Source organism: Protopterus annectens, chromosome 4.part0 (genome assembly GCF_019279795.1).
Source record: "Protopterus annectens isolate FY-2018-M chromosome 4.part0, PAN1.0, whole genome shotgun sequence".
Lineage (NCBI taxonomy): Eukaryota > Metazoa > Chordata > Ceratodontiformes > Protopteridae > Protopterus > Protopterus annectens.
Window position 1 is genome coordinate 1550122832 of NC_056733.1, and position 19815 is coordinate 1550142646.

Genomic DNA, 19815 nt, shown 5'->3' on the forward strand with positions numbered 1-19815 from the left:
TGACGTACAGGATATATATCAATAAAAGTGTTAGTACCTGTCAATAAAACTTAAAACCCCAGACTGTTATGTTTACTTTGCTATGTAGTGGTATGAATCTAAATGTGTACAGGTTCTGCACAGAAACTATGGCTCTGACAGAATTAATTAATTGAGGCTCATCTGACAAAGATTGTGGAGTTGTAAAACAGATTAACTATAAGAAATATTCCACGCACCAAGATCTGATCCCTGAATAGTAATGTTGTGTTAACCATTGACTTCCATACTGTAATATGTGAAGGTATGAATACACAGTATACGAACTATCTGCCATGCATGAATGTCAGAATTACAAAGCAGATTGTCCAAACAAGAGATTATTATGCAGAAAACATTGAAGAAAAAAACAGCAGTTCCCTAATAGCTGATTGTGATGAAACACAACCTTGTTGTACCTGTTTCCACAAACAGGCATGGTTCGAATCCAAGGAGTGGTATTAAGCTGTATGCATAGTCTCACCAAAGAATATGTAAATATGTATAGAAACAGTCAGGTATTGTTAACAGAAATTTCTTCCACAGGTCAGCCAGGTACGAAAAGGTATAAATGAGCTGTAAGAAGGCTGTAATTATACAGACTGCAAATGACAGTAAAATAAGTACATACACCAAGTAGTCTCCTACAAGAAATGTCCCTCACATGTCACGCTGTCACAGCTAGTAGTTACTGCTGCCAACACCCAGGGTGACTGATAGAAATTAAGGCAGAGTATGGCAGTAGCACAGACACACACACACACACACACACACACACACACACACAGTATAAGTGCACATATGTATGGTTGACTATGTAAATATGGGTAGAAAGAGTCAGGTAGTGTTAACAGAAATTTCCTCCACAGGTCTGCCAGGTAATAAAAGGTATAAATTAGCTGTAAGAAGGCTGTAATTATGCACTGTGTACTAACATACCAATGCCGAACCTAAGGCCATAGGTCAATGTAAAGTGAGGTAACACATGGAGAGTAATGATTAGAGCAATGATCATTAAAGCTGTGAGCAATTGAAGCCTATAGAGTTGTTAATTGACATCTCCGCACCCCCCACCATATCTGCACTAATAATCTAAACATATAAATCAACGTGTATGTTTTTCACCAAACCTACAGTTGGGACATGTGTTCTATTTTTCTACAAATATTTAAATGTTTGATTATTAATGTTCCCTGTTCAAATACTATCTTTGGTGGCCTGTTGCTATCAGTGTAACCTGCATGCCATTATAATGCCCACTGTGGTTCCATATATCCATGTGCTCTGTTTGCTATGCAACTGTTTAAAATCTGTTGTTTTGCGTTAATGGGAACACCCATGCATACTGTTATAACTAATCCTGGAATGTGTTGTTCATGACTAACCAACATATGTTGCAAAACCTCAACATCATAGCACATCTGGGAAGGGCGATCCCACCAGATCCACCTGTCCCGCCTCAACTGGCTGTGGCACTGGGCCCCAGAACATCTAGGACCCAACCTGGGACCTCCTCATCTGCTGGTCCTGCACCACCTTCGGGAGGAACTGCCTCAGGGGATGGGGCCCATCCTCCTGGGAGTGGGCACGGACAGGACACCGTCACCCATAGTCAGGTCTGGGGATTGGTGCATAGCGAGCTTCAAAAGGAGTTCGGAGATCAGGTATGCTAGCTTGAGGGTCACATGGTGCATATTGAGGGTCAGCCTGCCCCTTCTGCTCAGTCCCGGGCACAGTCACCTTTGGGGCCATGATGGTGCAGTGGTGGCTGGCCAGGGGTGGGGACCTCAGTCCCACTGTATCCATTTTGAGGCTTGTGGGCATCTGATTCCCAACCACCTTTCCTGTCCAAGGTGTTTACCCACCACATGTGTCATATACTATCCCTGTCTGCTGTCTTGTCTGTCTTGTCTGTCTTCCTATCCAACTTACCTCCCCAAATATACCTACTATCCTTCCCCAACATCCTTCTCTCACCTTATAAAAAAAAAAATAAAAAATAAAAGGCCAATCTGTTCCTACAAAAAAAATGTCGCCCCATACATAGCTGTCCATTTCACACACGTGTCTCCTGGACACATGTAATCTGATCTATTTGGCTTAACAACAGATTACTGTTGTCCTCACCCCTCTGTCAGGAGTTTGAGTCTCCAAACTCACATCAAAATCTGTACAAATGCACAGCTGTTGCTGTATCAGAAATTGACAGCTATGGACCTCCCTACACCTGTAATGGACATCCGTTGCTATCTTTCATATTGTTTTTCCCTCTGCATGCCCCCTTTTTCACCAGTTTCCTACCACCCCTTATTTTCTTTTCTTTTAAAGAAATCACCACAGGGGTAAGCGGGAGTAAGCTGCAGTAAGCAGCAGTAAGCGAGTTTTCATGATGCAAAGCGATGCCTACACAGTTTAAGCAGTTTCCCATTCAACCATGTGATGGCATTGCTTACCATCTCGCAAACCCACACACACCTGTTACATTTGCTTAAACTGCCTTAATCACCCTGTCTCCATCAGCCACTGTTCTGACCCAGGACCCTGTACATCATAGTCAGAGGAATGTACTACTATACCATCTAATAATGAATGATGCTTTTTCAAATATATCATCAAGTACAGGTATAGAATAGTAGGGAACAAACACTGTGGAATCAGTCAAGTGTAGTGTATATAAATATACACATATAGATGTGTATGGTGATAGATAACTATGAAAAAGTATATACATCAGATATATGGAGCTATACATATAAATCAAATAGGTATAGAATATATACATATATATTGTTTTATAAATATATATATATATATATATATATATATATATATATATATATATATATAGATATCAAAAAATGAATTTATGTATATATATATAATTATATATAATTATATATAATTTTATATATATATATATATATATATATATATATATATATAGAGAGAGAGAGAGAGAGAGAGAGTTTCAACGAAACTGTAACAGTCGAGCACACTTTCGCAAAAGTCTGCTAAAAAAAAAACAAAGACAAGATTTAAAAAAAAAGAGAAAAGCCCTCCTGCACCCCCCCCATGTGGGGGCTGTGCCCCCCTACTTTTATATTCTCACTCCAAGATCGCACTACAGTGGGGAAAAGGGAATATTCCCTTATCCCCACTGTGCCACGATCTCAGTAGAAGCCATTTTCTCATATTTTTTTCTTTTTTAGCTCAGTTTCACGAAAATGTGCTCACCCATTTCAGTTTTGTTGAAATGTGTAGGCGATCATTAGTTCTAGACCCATATATATATATATATATATATATATATATATATATATATATATATATATATATATATATATATATATATATGGGTCTACTTGTCTACTTTACCTTACCGACACCACACTTCACCGACACACAAAACACCGAACCGTAATGACCGAAACCACACAACACCGACAATTCACAAAACCGAACACAATTACACCAACACAAACAACGTAAACTACACATCATACACAATCACATATCCACTAACCCTAACCCAAACCCTAACCCTAAGGTCCAACACTACCGCACAGTTACCCTACCCGCACCCTAACCCTAACTCACTTAACCCACCCCAAAACAAAATGCCCGTCACTATCGCACACTCACCCTACCTGCACCCTAACCCTAACTCACTTAACCCACCCCAAAACAAAATGCCCGTCACTATCGCACACTCACCCTACCCGCACTCCACACCTAAGTCACTTAACCCGTCCCTAAACTAAACTCCATCACTATCACGCACTTACCTTACCCGAACCCTACCTCCCTACCTCCGACACTACCACACACTCACCTATCCCACAACCTAACCCAACATCCCACAACAACGCACACTTACCTGACCGCTCCTAACTCCGTCACTATCGCACACTTACCGAGACACGCTCACACGTTACCCTTGTCGCTCTATCCGCTGTCGGCACATCACCTTTTCGGTAAACTTACCTGTCGGTCATTTCTTCCCGGCACATCACCTTTTCGGTAAACTTACCTGTCGGTCATTTCGTCTCCCTCTTCCGCGTGTCGGTCAACTGAGATTTCGGTAAATTAAAGTAGACCCATATATATATATATATATATATATATATATATATATATATATATGTGTGTGTGTGTGTGTGTGTGTGTGTGTGTGTGTGTGTGTGTGTGTGTGCTCATTACATATAGTGGAGTCACACCCAGCACCATACCTCTCCACCTCTTAGTGCAAGAATTCTGGACAAAGGCTGTCAAAATGGGGGAACAATAGGCCAAGACCAGGGACATAATGTATGTACTGCATTTATGAATGTAGGATGTTGCTACAGTAACAGGGTTTATGTCAACATACAGGTCCAGAAGGATGTGAGTTCTGAAACTGAAATGTATGTCATCATTTAGTGACAGAAATCCTCACATCATCACAGTGATTTATCACAGAAATGAAAATAATGATTCTGTGGAACAGAACAGAAATATGAGCAATAATCCTGGACAGTCTGAAACAATCTGGCAAGTGGAGAGGTATGCTCAGAACCCCTTAGTGCAACAAATCTGCACCAAGCCTGACAAAGAGGGCTAAAGCCATGAAACTGGGAACATATCCCAAATACTGGAGTAGATAAGGTGACATAGCTGATGCAGTGACACCCTCCTGTCTATTGTAACATATATTGACTGGAATAGCCCAAGTCCAAAACCAAATTACTTCCCACTAGTTACTGACATAAATCTTCACATCATCCCACTGATGTGTCAGACATACACCGCACATATAGGGGCCAGGCAACAGTAAAGCTGATAAATATTTGGACATAACACCACAGCAGGCAAACTACACTGAGCTGCTAGGCATGTCACCAAGTACTGTCTAAACTACAGGCAGACTGACACAACACTAACCCAGTTTTGCTATAATGGAATACACATGTAATTGCAAATATATCAGGCACTACAGGGATGTAACATCTCTGACAAACAGACACCAGTGTGAAAGTGCTTACCCATAACCAATCTCACCACATTCAAAGTGACATACTGGTAATCCACATGAACAGTAGAGTATATGGACTCGGTGAACAAAATTATAAGCATGTTTGCTACTCACACACTAGCCCTACATATACTGGCCCAATTCACAGTGTAGTATGATGTCTGACTGTGCTACGGGACATGTGTCAGTCTGCCCCTACAAACATATACAGCTGACAGAGCACCAGAAACTGGAGCAGCATGCAAAGTCAGGTAGAAAAGGGCCCATAACACTTACATCTACCCCGCTCCCTACACAGGAGAAATCACACATTCACAATACACTGCTACACAATCCTGATAGTCTGTTAACAATTGCCAGAAATACACAGTCCTCTCAACTGTATAGAGTCCCACAGAACACCCAGGCTTTGTCCTCATATATAAGGCCTTCTACACATAACATGTCTGTCAGTCTGCTACATCACTTGGCTGATATCAGGAATGAGGTGACTATATAATGATATACTATACCTATCCACCTCTTAAAGCATGACATCTGGACAAAGACTGACATACTTGGGGGCAGAGGCCCAAACACAGGGGCATTATTGACATATTGCTGTCATAAACTGAGAAAGGTGCTGGTGTAACAGGGTTGTTGTAACATATCTGTTCTGAGGGATATGAAGTCAGAAACACACATGGATGTTACCATTTACTGACTGCAATCCTCAGAGTATGCTACTGAATTTCCAATGCCAAAAAAATGTGTAAGTAGCACACCAAATATAAGAGTCCAAACTCTGGCCAGTCTGTGGATAGCACTACAATTGAGAGTTATGTCAACCACATAACACTATCAGACTTAAATTCACGCACAGTAGCCATATCCACAGAAACCTTGTCAAACTAGCATTACTTCAACTGTATAACAGGAATTCTTACATTCTGTCCCTATGTCTGGAACATTCTCCCCCAGTTTGTTGGGCTGTCTCCACAATGTTTTTTGTAAGAGGTATTTTCCAACTACCCTCTGTGATGCTGTTTGTCACACACCTCCATGAAGTCCTCCTCACAGCAAGGAAAAGGGGCAATGCCCACATGAAGTTCTCAGTTATAGGAGTGTGTTTCCATGCTATTGGGTATGGGAATGATACCACAGCTGTTATACATGCAATTAGCAAGTGAGGACTCCAGTTGGTACACAGACCATCAGCTGCTCATGGGCATTACCTATTAAAGGCAAGCTGCTGCCTATACAAAACAAATGTATATCTTACATATGTCTCAGAGGGAGAGAGAGAGAGAAAGACAAACAAACAAACAGAAACACACATTCATACTGAAACTGATGGATTATACCAACTGAACCAAAATAAAAAACGCAGGTATATAAAACAATTAAGCATGTAATGGAATGTAGTAGGGGGTATGTAAATGAGGAAAGTAGGAAGTTCAAACAATATTATGTCTCAACAACACATGCTGTACTGATATATTGCTGAGCAGAACCTATGGCCATAGCATCTGTGTCTGTCTGCAGTGACATTGAACACAGCTCAGGACCCTGAGTCACCCCGGGAAAGGATGGCTCACAAATGACCACTACTGTAGTGTTTGTTGCACAATACTGACTGTGGCACTGCTAGGCCAGCAACTATGATGTCACAGATATCCATATGTTAATTGTCAATACAAATATGATATACATGTTTGTCTCAGACATGTGATGGACCTATATAGGGTATTTGCATACTTAAATAATGTTGCAGCAGTGTGTGTTGAACTACATGTAATATACTGAGCTCATATCATTCAACTGTCCAGTGTTATGCACACTGACCATATGTGTGCCTCATATTTGTAGTTATGTCATCAAGAGTTGTGTTATGTCTGGCAAATAATTGTAAACCTGTGAACACTGACATTACAACATCACCTTCTCTTTCTTTTGGCTGTAACCATTAGTGGTCACCACAGCAGATCATCTGTCTCCATGTCTTCTAGTTCTCTGGATCTTGCTCTGTCATACCACCCACCTGCATGTCCGCTATCACCACATACATCTCAGGCCTTCCTCTTTTCTGCTTATCTGGCAGTCTCATCCTTTCCCACATATACTCAGCATACCTACTCATCACACGTCCAATCCAACAAAATCCTGACACTCTCTGGCTTTGTCCCCAAGCTGTCCAACCTGGGCAGACCCTCTAACATACATATTATAAATCCTGTCCACCCTCATTGTACCCAGTGCAAATGTTGACATCATTAACTCTGCTACATCCAGCTCTGACTCATGCCTGTTTTCGCAATGCCAATGTCTCCAAACCATATAACATAACTGGTCTCACCACCCTCTTGTAGACATTCCCTATCACTCTTAATAGTACTCATCTGTCACAAATCAATCCTGACACTCTTCTCCACTACCCACATCCTGCCTGTACTCTCATCTTCACCTCTCCCCCACACTCGCCATTACTCTGAACTGTTGTTTCCAAGTATTTACACCTATCCACCTTTGCAAACTGTACTCCCTGCATCCTCACCATTCCTCTATCCTCCCTCCCATTCACACACATATATTCTGTCTTAGTCCTGCTGACAAGCATTCCTCCCCTCTCTAGACCATACCTCCACCTCTCCAGGGTCTCCTCAACCTATCCCCTACTCTCACTACAGACCACAATGCCATCTGCAAGCAGCACAGTTCACAGGGTCTTCTGTCTGATCATGTCTGTTGACCTGTCCATCACCATTGCAAATAAGAAAGGGCTCATAGCTGATCCCTGATGTACTCCCACCTCCAGCTTAAATGCACCTGTCACTCCCAATGCAGAACTCACCTCTGTCACACTAGCCTTGTACATATCCTGTAGCATTCTTACGGATTCCTCAACCACTGCTGACCACCTCATACAATACCACAACTCCTCTCTAGACATCCTGTCATATACTGCCTAAGTCCACAAAGACACAGCACAGCTACTTCTGATCTTCTCTGTATTTTCCCATCAACACTCACAGAGCAAACATTGCATATGTACTGCTCTTTCCTGGCATGAAACCATACTGCTAATCAGTAATCCTCACCTCCCTTTTTAGCCTAGCTTCCACCACCGTTTAGCACTACCTCATGCTCTGACTGATCAGTGTTATCCCTCTGTAGTTACTATAGCTCTGCACACCACTCTTATTCTCATAATCAGTACCCAAACACATTTTATGGACTCCTCACACATCCTCTCACTTTCCAAGATTACAGTAAACAATCTGGTTAAAAAGACCACTGCCATTTATCCTAAACACCTCCATGCTTCCACAGGAATATCATCTGGACCAATAGCCTTTCCATTCTTAAACCTCTTCACAGCTATCCTTACTTCCCCATTGATAACCTGTTTCATGTCCTGATTTACCATACTCACATCATCCAACCTTCTCTCTCTGTTATTCTCTTCAGTCAATAGCCCATCAAAGTATTGTTTCCACCTGCTCTACGTACTCTCCTCACTAGGGAGTTCACGTCCACCATTATCCTTTATCAGCCTTATTTGCTGCACATCCTTCCTAGCTATGTGCCTCTGTCTAGCCAACTGGTACAGGTCCTATTCTCCATCCTTGATGTCCAACCTTGCATACAATCCTTCAGATGCCCCATCCTCAGCCTTTGCCACCACTCACTTTGCCATACACCGCATCTCCCTGTACACCTGTCTACTTTCTTCATCTGTCTAAAAATCCCACTTCTCCTTGGCCAACCTCTTTCTATGTACACTTCCGTGTACTTCCTCATGCCACCACCAGGTCAACTTGTCTTCCTTCCTCTGTGCAGATGTCACACTAAGCCACATTCTACTCATCTCCTTTACTAGGTCAGATGTAGTTACCCACACATTTGCTAAGCCTTCACTGCCACCTACTGCCTGTCTTAATTCTTCCCTGAACTCAACCTCACAATCACCCTTTCTCAGTATCCACCATTTGATCTGTGTTGCTGCCCTCACACTTGTCCCCCTTCCTGATCACCAACGTCATCCCACAGACCAACATTCCATGCTGCCTAACTACACTTTCCCCTGTCACCACTTTACAGTTACCAATCCCCTTCAAACAGGCCCACCTGCATAGGAGATAATCCACCTGTGTGCATCTTCCTCCACTCTTGTATGTCACCCTATGCCCTTCTGTCTTGTCAAACTATGTATTCACCACAGCCATGTCCAACTTCTGTTGCAAACTCCACTGCCATCTCACCTTCTGCATTACTTTGCTTAACACCATACCTACCCATCACGTCTGCATCCCCTCCATCCCCTTCACCAACATGCCCATTGAAATCTGCTCCAATCACCACTCTCTCACCCTTGGGTACACTCATCTCCACATCATCAGGCCACACCAAAGTACATCTGTCTCATCCATCACACATGCAATTAGCAGAGCATATGCACTAACAACTGTTATCATTACACCATCAATTCCCAGCCTCCTAAACATCACTCTACCCGACACTCTTATCACGTCCATAAACACTCTTGGCATAATGTTCCTTCAGGTTATCCCCTACAGCAGTTCCCCTCCCATACACACCATGATAGAGCTATTTGTATCCGACTCCGATACACACAGCTGTACACCCCTTCCATCTGGTTTCTGGCACACACAATATATCCACAGTTCCTTTGTCCAGCATATCAGCTAGCTCTGTCCCCATACCAGTCATACTATCAACATTAACAGTTCCTACCCTCAATACCACACCTCTAGCCTTTCTCCTCTCTGCCTGCCATATGAGCATTCAACATCCTCCAGAGTTTGTCTGTGAATACAAATGCTACTGCACTATCAAATGACATACATATGTTACAGCAATCTGAAGAAAGTGTCACTAATTCTGGCCCATAGCCTACCATGTATGTGCAATGTCCTCCAGATGTCCTGCCCTAATAGGTTGACATGACTGACAGAGCAGCAGACTGTAATTACAGTGTGCCATACTGACATTGAACAAAAATGTATAGCCGGTATTACCTGTGCATATGTATGTATGGGTAGGTGTAACTGGCTGCCTCATAACAACTGACATGGGATGCAAAATGTCAGGTAAATAAGCTGTATATGTTGTACACATGTGTAACCTTAGTTTCTGTGCATCCAACAGAATTACACTTCTACAGCTACTGGTTGTGACATTGCCCTGACACAGACATGGGTAGTATAATAAACATGAGTATCACATTGAAATTGTAGAGGTGGCCAGTTGTGTTCTGACCCTGTGTCCATGCCTACTATCAACAGATATATGACCACCCACATAGCTATATGGCCTCAACAATACCTTACTTGCAGAACCTGTCTCCACCAAAGTAGAGTAAACCCTTTTGCTGGACAGCAGCAATTCACAAAGCATATAATGTGATGCTATATTGGCTGTATAAGGCAAAGTAGGAGCAGGCATCAACTGGGCTGTATGTCAACCTTTGTCTGAATGAGCATATTAGGTCACAGGTAGATTACTATAACGCTAACTATGAGTACAAATTGGGCACATCCACTAAGGTCAATCACAAGGCCATCTTCACAAAATGTGTGCAGTCTCAGAGGCAACAACCCAACCCACCCTGTAATGGTGGTCAATCACAGCACATACACACACACCATAGCTACAGCCAACCTGCTACAGACAGGTTTAGGGCAAATATTACCCCCCTCCCGGCTCACCATCAGTATAGGTGGATATGCACAGTACATGCATCCCTCCCCTCATCATCATGGATCAGGTGCAGAGTGCCTAATCAAAGTTAACAAAGGCAAGTCCCCTTGGGGCCTGACAGCATTCCTGTCTGCATCCTACATGATCTCAGGCATATGCTTCCAACTCAATTACACACTGTATGCAAGCAATACCTGAGAACCATTGACATCCCATCTGCAAGGGACATGGCCACTGTCATCCCTCTACACAAGCATGAATGATGAATGGTGGTTTCTGCAATGTACTGTCCCTCATTTGGGGGAACATGACACATCAGGACCAGGAGTACAATGCATGTTCATACAGTGCTGCCAAGTACTGGGATATGATGTATATGTAAGTGGTGGCTAATGATAGTCCATATTCATGTGCTGGCTCTGTAAAGAACTCTGGGCAATGTCTGAGGTCCTGTGATGTGTTTCCCTGTTTATGTCTTCCAGGTGGCATGCAGTGGCAACCGCCTTACACGGATGTGGACACAGCAGCCATCACAGAAGCTGTAATCTTAAATTATGACATCCTTTCTGGCTGTAGCCGGCAAAATTTGCAGGAACGGACTGCCCTGTGGGATGAGATCGTCCACAGAGTGAACATCTTGGGCCACCATGGATGCACATATGATAAGGTCAGGCATAGAGCAACTGACCTGATACATTGTGCCTGGCAAAGGGCTGCTGCTGCAGCAAGGGACCGTAATTCTACCAGTGGGGGGCCAGCAACACAGGCCCCACCTTCGGTGACAGAGGAGCTCCTTGTCAACCTTGGGGTAGCCCCCACACAAACTCGAACACAGGAAACAGCAGTTGTGGAGGTGGGTGGCACCCAGGCAACAGGCAAGGAGAGTCCAGGTAATCCAGGTAAGGCCAAAGTTCACATCAATGTAATGAGGTAGCATTTAAACTGAATTCTATAGAGTTTCTAAATGCATATGTCAGTGCAAAATGGATTTGTGGGTGGGGTGTAGTAATGCACACAAGTGCACATCTATGGTGAAGGAAAGAAAATTGTGTAATATCATAGTGTGTACTGTACCTGTGCAGAAACCAATAATCATAAAATCTCCAGTAGTTTTTCAGCACAATAAATGCCACCTCTAATGTAATAAATGAACTATTTATTGGTCCAATTATTACATTAGAGGTGGCCTTTATTGTGATGGAAAATTACTGGAGATTTTATGATTATAGGTGTTTATATACTTCAGTCATTCCGCTTGGATTACTAGTTGTTTTTGGATTGGTGGAATGGCATTTTCCAGCAACTGAGGTGCCTCGCAAAGAAGTAATTTGGAGTTACAAACACCTGCTTGTTTGAAAAGTAATGGTGCAGTTGGGGCAAGCAGGACATTCCTTGGAGATTTACAAAGCCTGCTTTACCTCTGTTTGCAGAACGATGTGCTGGTGGAAGAAGGAACTATCCCTTGTGGGCAGGGCCATGGTAGTAGTGCTGTAGTACAGGCTGATGAACGAGAGAAAGGAAGGGAGTCTGTGAAACAGAGCGATGCTCCTGGGAGTACCTCGGCAGGGGAAAGAACTTATAATCGAGAGAGGCGAATATATGGTATGGACAATGACAATACAGGGTGGGGACATTATTTGGAATTAGAATTGAATCAGTGGCTTAATAGAAAATAATTTGTGATTTCTAACCCAACACCTATACAGGACAATGAAACATATTTAGGTATGTGTAAAAAACGTGAAAGACAAAATGTTTAAATATAGGGGGCTTATGGCTGATAATAGTTATTTATGTGAATGTTTGAGGTAGGAGATTGTGCCTAAAGGACTTCGTATCAACAGATTTCCTAATAATATAAATGTGGATACAGAATTTTTTAAAGAAGTAACAAAAGTATTTAATGAATGTGGTTTAAATGTGGTAAAGCTTATTATTAAAAATAATGAAAATTGTTTGCAGGTGCTGGCTAATGAAATAAATATTTTAAGTGAAAAAATACAAAGAGATTTGCTTTTTGGAGTGGAGGAGATGAAAAAGAAATATGCATACATATTTAAGGATGTGTAGACTTATTAAAGAAATAATTGGAAATGGAAGATTGGTAAGTTAGAAAGGGATTTAACAGACTATAAGAAAGGAATAGCATACACCATTAAGGGGAACTAACATAGGAGAAGTGAGAAAAGAGATATGTGGTATGATGTGTGGTATGAAGATGGGGGGACAGCGATGTGATGGACATATCTAGTGGGGATATCCCTTTAGGAGTGAATGTACAGAGGAGATCAGAGAGAATAAGGAATTTGGTAGTTCAACCCTCGTATGCACAGATGACATGGAGGGGTGTGGGGAGACAAGGGAGGGATCAACAGGGTATGCAGTGGGACAATCAGAGGAACCCTGTACAACCTGTGTACTCATCCAGGCAGCAATGGGAGAGGAGATAAATAGTGGTGATATAGAACCTGGGGGTATTGTAAAGAGAGGTTGTATACATGAGAAAGACAACCTTAACATTTATAATTATGCAGAAGTAGACATGGACGACAGATGTTTCCAGTTATTTAAAAAAGGTTTTAAATTTGTTCCGAGAAGAAGAGGTAATTTGGCCAGTACTTTAGTGGAAACTAAAATGTTCATAAGGAATTTGAATTTAGCTACTATTTTTGAAGGGAAAGGAATTGGGTGTGAAATATTTAAAAAGAAGAGTATTATGAACCCCCCTTTGGTACCGGACTTACTTAATTTTGAAACCATTGTGAGTAACGAAATAAAAAAGTATTATAGGAATAGAAAGAAATGGTATTCAAACAATATTAGTCTGGGAGAGAGGGATGTTTTAAAGGATATTATCAATAATAATGAAATAAGAACTATGAAACCAGACAAAGGGGGAAGGGTGGTTATTATGCACACATGGGAGTATATAGGGAAGATGCTCAGTGTTTTAAGTGTGGAAGGAAGATACAGTTTGGTATCGCGAAATGAAATGAATATAGCCTATCGTAAGATTGACATGACTTTGGAGGACAATTTGTTGCAACGGGCTATTGACAAAGCGCTGTATGATTTTTTTAAGAGTACCCAAACCATTTATTTCCAGCATATTTGGGATCCCTAAGACACACAAGAATTCCTTGGACCCACCTATGAGACATATTGTCTCATTAGGTGGGTCCAAGATAGAGCCTTTTGCTATATATGTTGACAAAAAGTTAAAACCATATCAAAAACTATATCCACATCTTCTAGTGAATTCTTGGGACCTTCTTACAAAAATGGGGAAATTAACGTATGACATGGAATCTCTACTCTTTGTATAATCAGTCTACTCACTATATTATAAGCCTAACACTTGTTCTCAAAACCTCTCTTATAAGTAAGCACTCTCAAGCTAAAGTAAGCACTACATCCACCCCTGTGAATACCCACATCCCTTAAAGGCACAGCACTCCCTTATACTATTCTAGCATGTCGAGTGGTAGAGTGCTGGCATCCTCTCTGGTTCAGCTGGCTAATCTGGCAATCTTGAGACAATGTTACAATTGTCTCATGTACACAGACAACCCTCTCCTCCTCCCAACAAACACAAATACATGTGAGAGATGCAACTATATAGCCAAACTGGAGGCTGAACTCTCTCAACTCAAGGCTGGCAAGACCAGACAGGAGGAGATGGTAACACACACAACAAATCCAGTCCCACATAGACCTACCCCAACTGCAAACCAATCACATAACAACACAAAGACATACTCGGAGGCTCTAATAAAAAACTTACCAAAACAACAGAGGCCCCCAAAGCAGACACCCAAAAATCCACCACCTCAAAACATAACACATGCAACACATACTTCAATAAATCAGTGTGTCAAGCAATCACAGCCCTTAAGGCCAAACACCATGCCTGATACATTAGTAATAGGTGACTCTATAGTCAGACACACTGATGTCCCACTTACCAGGCTGAGCAAGGAGAGAGTGACTGTGAGCTGCCTGTCGGGAGCTAGGATCCGCCACATAACACACGCACTCAGGTCACTCCAAAGCAAGTACAAATATGACTCTGTCATTGTCCATGCTGGCATGAATGACCTGAGACGTACCTCCCTGGACTACATGAAAAGAGACATAGAGGAGCTCTCTGATTATGTAGCCCAGGCTGGTATGACCCTGACCCTGAGCAGCATCTTGCCCTCACCAAGAATGATGCCTCAATACAATGACAAGATGATCAGTTTTAATAATTGGCTCAAGTACTGGTGTCATTCTAAGGGGATCCAATGTCTGTCTGCTTGGGATGACATGTTGGACAAGCCACGCTGCTTCGCAAGGGACGGTTTACACCTGTCACCACCGGGCTTCCGGATATTGTCTAAGGCTCTTGCCACCCCCATAGTGCCTTTTTTAGGCAAGGCTCAAAAGACAAACCCACCTCCTTAGAAAACAAAAATGGAAAAAAACTAAGGGTAATGCTGCTCAATGCCAGAAGTCTAAATCTCAAGATGCAGGCTCTCGAAGCACTCCTCAGTATGGAGAACATCGACGTCTGTGCAGTAATGGAAATCTGGTTCAAGGCTCCTGAGAGCACCCCAGCACTACCAGGCTATACCTCGTATCATGCTTTTCGACGCCAAAACCCGGGCCGAACCACAAAGCGTGGGGAAGTGTCCATATTCATCAAGGACACCCACACCTCCACGTTAGTAGCAACACATGAAGCATCAGAGACCATACAGGTGCAACTAACCATAGGCAATACTGCTATACAACTGGTAGCATGTTACAGACCACCCTCCCAATCTCAGGAACCCCATTCAGCCTTCCTGAAGACACTGGAGGATATCAATGTATCACCAAATACCATCATACTGGGAGATTTCAACTACCCTAACATAGATTGGGTGAATTATTCTAGCCCTAACACCCTGGCCCAGAGGTTCCTAGAATTCATAAATTCAAATGCACTGGAACAGCTAGTCACATCTCCCACTAGGGGAGATAATATACTAGACCTGATCATCACAAACATGCGGACAAAATGCTCCACACCGGAAGTATACCCCTCACTAGTGAGATCTGACCACAAACTAATCACCCTGGATATACATATCCTACTGACACCCCCAGCACAAAAGACTATAGTGAAAAACTTCTCAAAAGCCGACTTCACTCTTCTTAAGACTGAGATGGTATCCTTTAAGCCCACTGGGCCAGTGGAAACCACATCCCACAATGCTGAATCCTTCACAAATGCATTATATGGACATCTCCAAGAATGCATGGATCATGCAATCCCAAATAAATCCAAGACCCTCTCCACCAAGGGCAAGCATCCTGTCTGGTGGACCTCAGCCGTAAACAAATTGTATAACAAAAGAAGAAAGCTACTGCACGACAGAGCTAAATCCCATAAAGGGAAGGCATCTCTGATCAACACTAGCAGAAAGCTACGTTCCCTCATAAAAACATCCAAGGCCAACTTTGAGAGAAAAATCGCAAAGGACACTAAAGATAACCACAAGGCCTTCTTCAGCTATGTTAGAAACCTGGGCGGAAACCCTCAGATATGCTCAGAGTTAGTCCACAACGACAAAAAATACACCGAACCGAATTTGGTTTTTTGGAAGGTGGTGACTTTAATTTGATACTTGAGAGTGTGGAATTACTTATGAAAAACTATTTTATATACTTCCAAGGAGAGATATACCACCAGATTGATGGTATACCTATGGGTGCAGTTTGTGCCCCTATAGTGGCAAATATAATGCTTTTGTACTGGGAGAAACATTATGTGTTTGATTTCAGATATAAACAGTATATAAAAGCTTATTTTACATTCCTTGATGACATATGCTTGGTTTGGAAGGGACCAAGGCATGAAAATGATAGTTTTATTGAGTATATTGGTCAAACTACGGAATTTTTAAACTTTAAACATGAAATATGGGAGGAGTATGTGAATTTTTTAGATGTTACTATAATGAAAGATGTTGAGAACAAAAAAAATAAGTCTACACTATATAGAAAAGAATGTTTTTCAAATTCTTATCACCACTATAGTAGTAGCCATCCTATTAACCAGAAGTGGAACCTTATTAAAGGTCAGATGATTAGGGTAATTAGAATGACGTCTGAAGAGGAGGATATGAAGACAGAGCTTGAATATATACAGAGTTTGTTTGTTGAGAGGGACTATCCTGTAGAGATTATAGTTAAAATTAAGCAGGAAGTGTTGAGGGGGTGGAATAAGAAATATGCACCATTACTGAAATGTGGGCAAGTGGATGGTGTTGAAGAGTTAGAAAATGAGTTAGAGAAAGAGAAAAGGGATGTATATATGGTATTGACACTTAATGAGAACACTAAGGGTATTAAGAATATTATACATAGAAATTGGACTCTATTTTCATCTATGCCCAATAGTATCAAGATATTTTCTAATAAATTAAAATTTGGATATAAGGAAAATAAATGTTTGAAAGAAATATTAGAGAGGGAGCATATGATGGTAAGTAACAAGAAGAAGGTGGGCACGTATAAATGTGGTAGATGCCCACAATGCCCATTTGTGTACAATCAAGAGGTTTTGAACATAGAATATATGACATTTTACCCTAGGGGTTATTACAATTGTGAGACCATGGGTATAGTATATTTGGCTAAATGCACATGTGGTGCATACTATGTGGGTAAGATGGAGCGGAGTTTGAAGCAAAGAATATACGAGCATATATGCAACATTAATAGGAAAAGGGAAACTAATGCACTTTTTAGACATATACTAGTGTGACCGCAGGCATATTTTAAATTTTGGGTCATTGAGCAGGTGGGTAGAAATGAAAGGGGTGGAGATTGGGAAGTACAATTAGAGTTAAGGGAACTTATTTGGCAATTGCAGTTGGATGTATGTAACCCACCAGGGCTCAATGATCATATTTCCCTTATGCCAGCACTAAAAATGAGAGCAAACAAGTATTGAAGTTTAATAAAAGTCTAAGAGTTATTCATTCATTTATTTATTTATTTAATAACTACTGATGTAGAAAATGGAATGTTTTATAAGTTTTATATAAAATGTGTTTTAACATGTGTTTTAACATATGTTTATATACAGAAATGTATATATGCATAAACAACATTAACAGAGACATTTTTTATAACAATACATTTTATATATGTTTTTAACCTCACAGTAAGACATTGTCCTGTTTGATTCTCAGCTAGAGCGTCTTCTGTGTGGAGACATGCGTGAATGGGCGTGCCTTTGTTGAAGGTTGTGCATCAGGGCCGGCAACTCGGCACGTAAAAATCTACTGCCAATAATTAGTGGAACGGAGTTCTGCTGTGGTGACCCCTAACCGGGAAAAGCCGAAAGACACAACAACAATATGTCTTAGGTATGATATTTATGAATTTAGGTGTGTAAAATGTATTGTTGGATCGTTTGATTGTTTAATTGTTTAATTGTTTAACTGATTGAAGGTGCTGGGTCTATTTAAACTAATGGCGCAAATTTTGTTGCTGACTCTGATGATGCTTCTGTGTTAGGAAATGAAAGCGCTAAGTCCATTTGCTGTTTCGTTTGGTTTTTGCCTTTTATTGGATCAATAAACAGTTCATTTATTACATTAGAGGTGGCCTTTATTGCGCTCGAAAACTACTGGAGATTTTACGATTATTGGTGTTTATATACTTCAGTCGTTCCACTTGGCTTACTACCTGTGTAGAAACGTAGATTTCATCTTGTACCAATGCCAAATGTGAATCTGCTGACAATACCTCTCCCTCACAACTACATAGGTCCCTCTTGTCTGCATAAAACACAAAAACATACTCAGAGGCTCTAAATAAAAATCTACCTAGGCAACAGAGACCTCCAAAGCAGACATCCAAGCTAAACGCTACCCCAAAACAAAACACGTACAACACATAGCACACAAAGTCAGTGTGCCAAGCAGTCACAGCCCTTAAGGCTGAATAACACACCTGATACCCTTGTAATAGGTGACTCTATTGTCAGACACACTGATGTCCCGCTCACCAGGCTGAATAAAGAGAAGGTCACAGTGAGCTGCCTGTCGGGCGCTAGGATCCGCCATATAACGCAAGCACTCAGGTCACTCCAAAGCAAATACAAATATGACTCAGTCATTGTACATGCTGGCGTGAATGACCTGAGACGTACCTCCCTTGACTACATGAAAAGAGACATAGAGGAGCTCTCTGATCATGTAGCTCAGGCCGGTATGACCCTGACCTTGAGCAGCATCTTACCCTCACCTAGAATGATGCCACAGTATAAAGACAAAATGATCGATTTTAACAATTGGCTAAAATTTTGGTGTCATTCAAAGGGGATCCAGTGTCTGTCAGCCTGGGATGACATGCTCGACAAGCCACATTGCTTCGCTAGGGATGGCTTGCACCTGTTAACCCTGGGCTTTCGGATATTGGCAAAGGCTCTTGCCACCCCCATAGTGCCTTTTTTAGGCAAGGCTCAAAAGTCAAACCCACCTCCATAGACAGCACAAGGAACAAGAAACTAAGTGTAATGCTGGTAAACGCCAGAAGTCTTAACCTCAAGATGCATGCACTCGAAGCTCTCCTCAGTATGTGCAGTGACAGAAACCTGGTTCAAGGCTCCAGAGAGCACCCCAGCACTACCAGGTTATACCTCATATCATGCTTTTTGGCCCCAAAACCCGAACTGAACCACAAAAGGAGGGGGAGTTTCCATATTTATCAAGGATATCCATACCTCCAGGTTAGTGGCAGTGCACGAAGTATCGGAGACCATCCATGTGCAACTGACAGTGGGCAAGACTGCTTTTCAGTTTATAGCATCCTACAGACCACCCTCTCAAAGTCAGGAATCCCACTCGGCTTTCCTGAAAACATTGGAGAACACTAAGATCTCTCCGAACACCATTATATTGGGCGACTTCAACTACCCAAACATAGACTGGGAGCATTACTCAAGCCCCGGCACCTTAGCCCAAAGGTTCCTGGAATTTATAAACTCAAATGCTATGGAACAACTAGTCACCACTCCCACAAGAGGGGAAAACATACTAGACCTG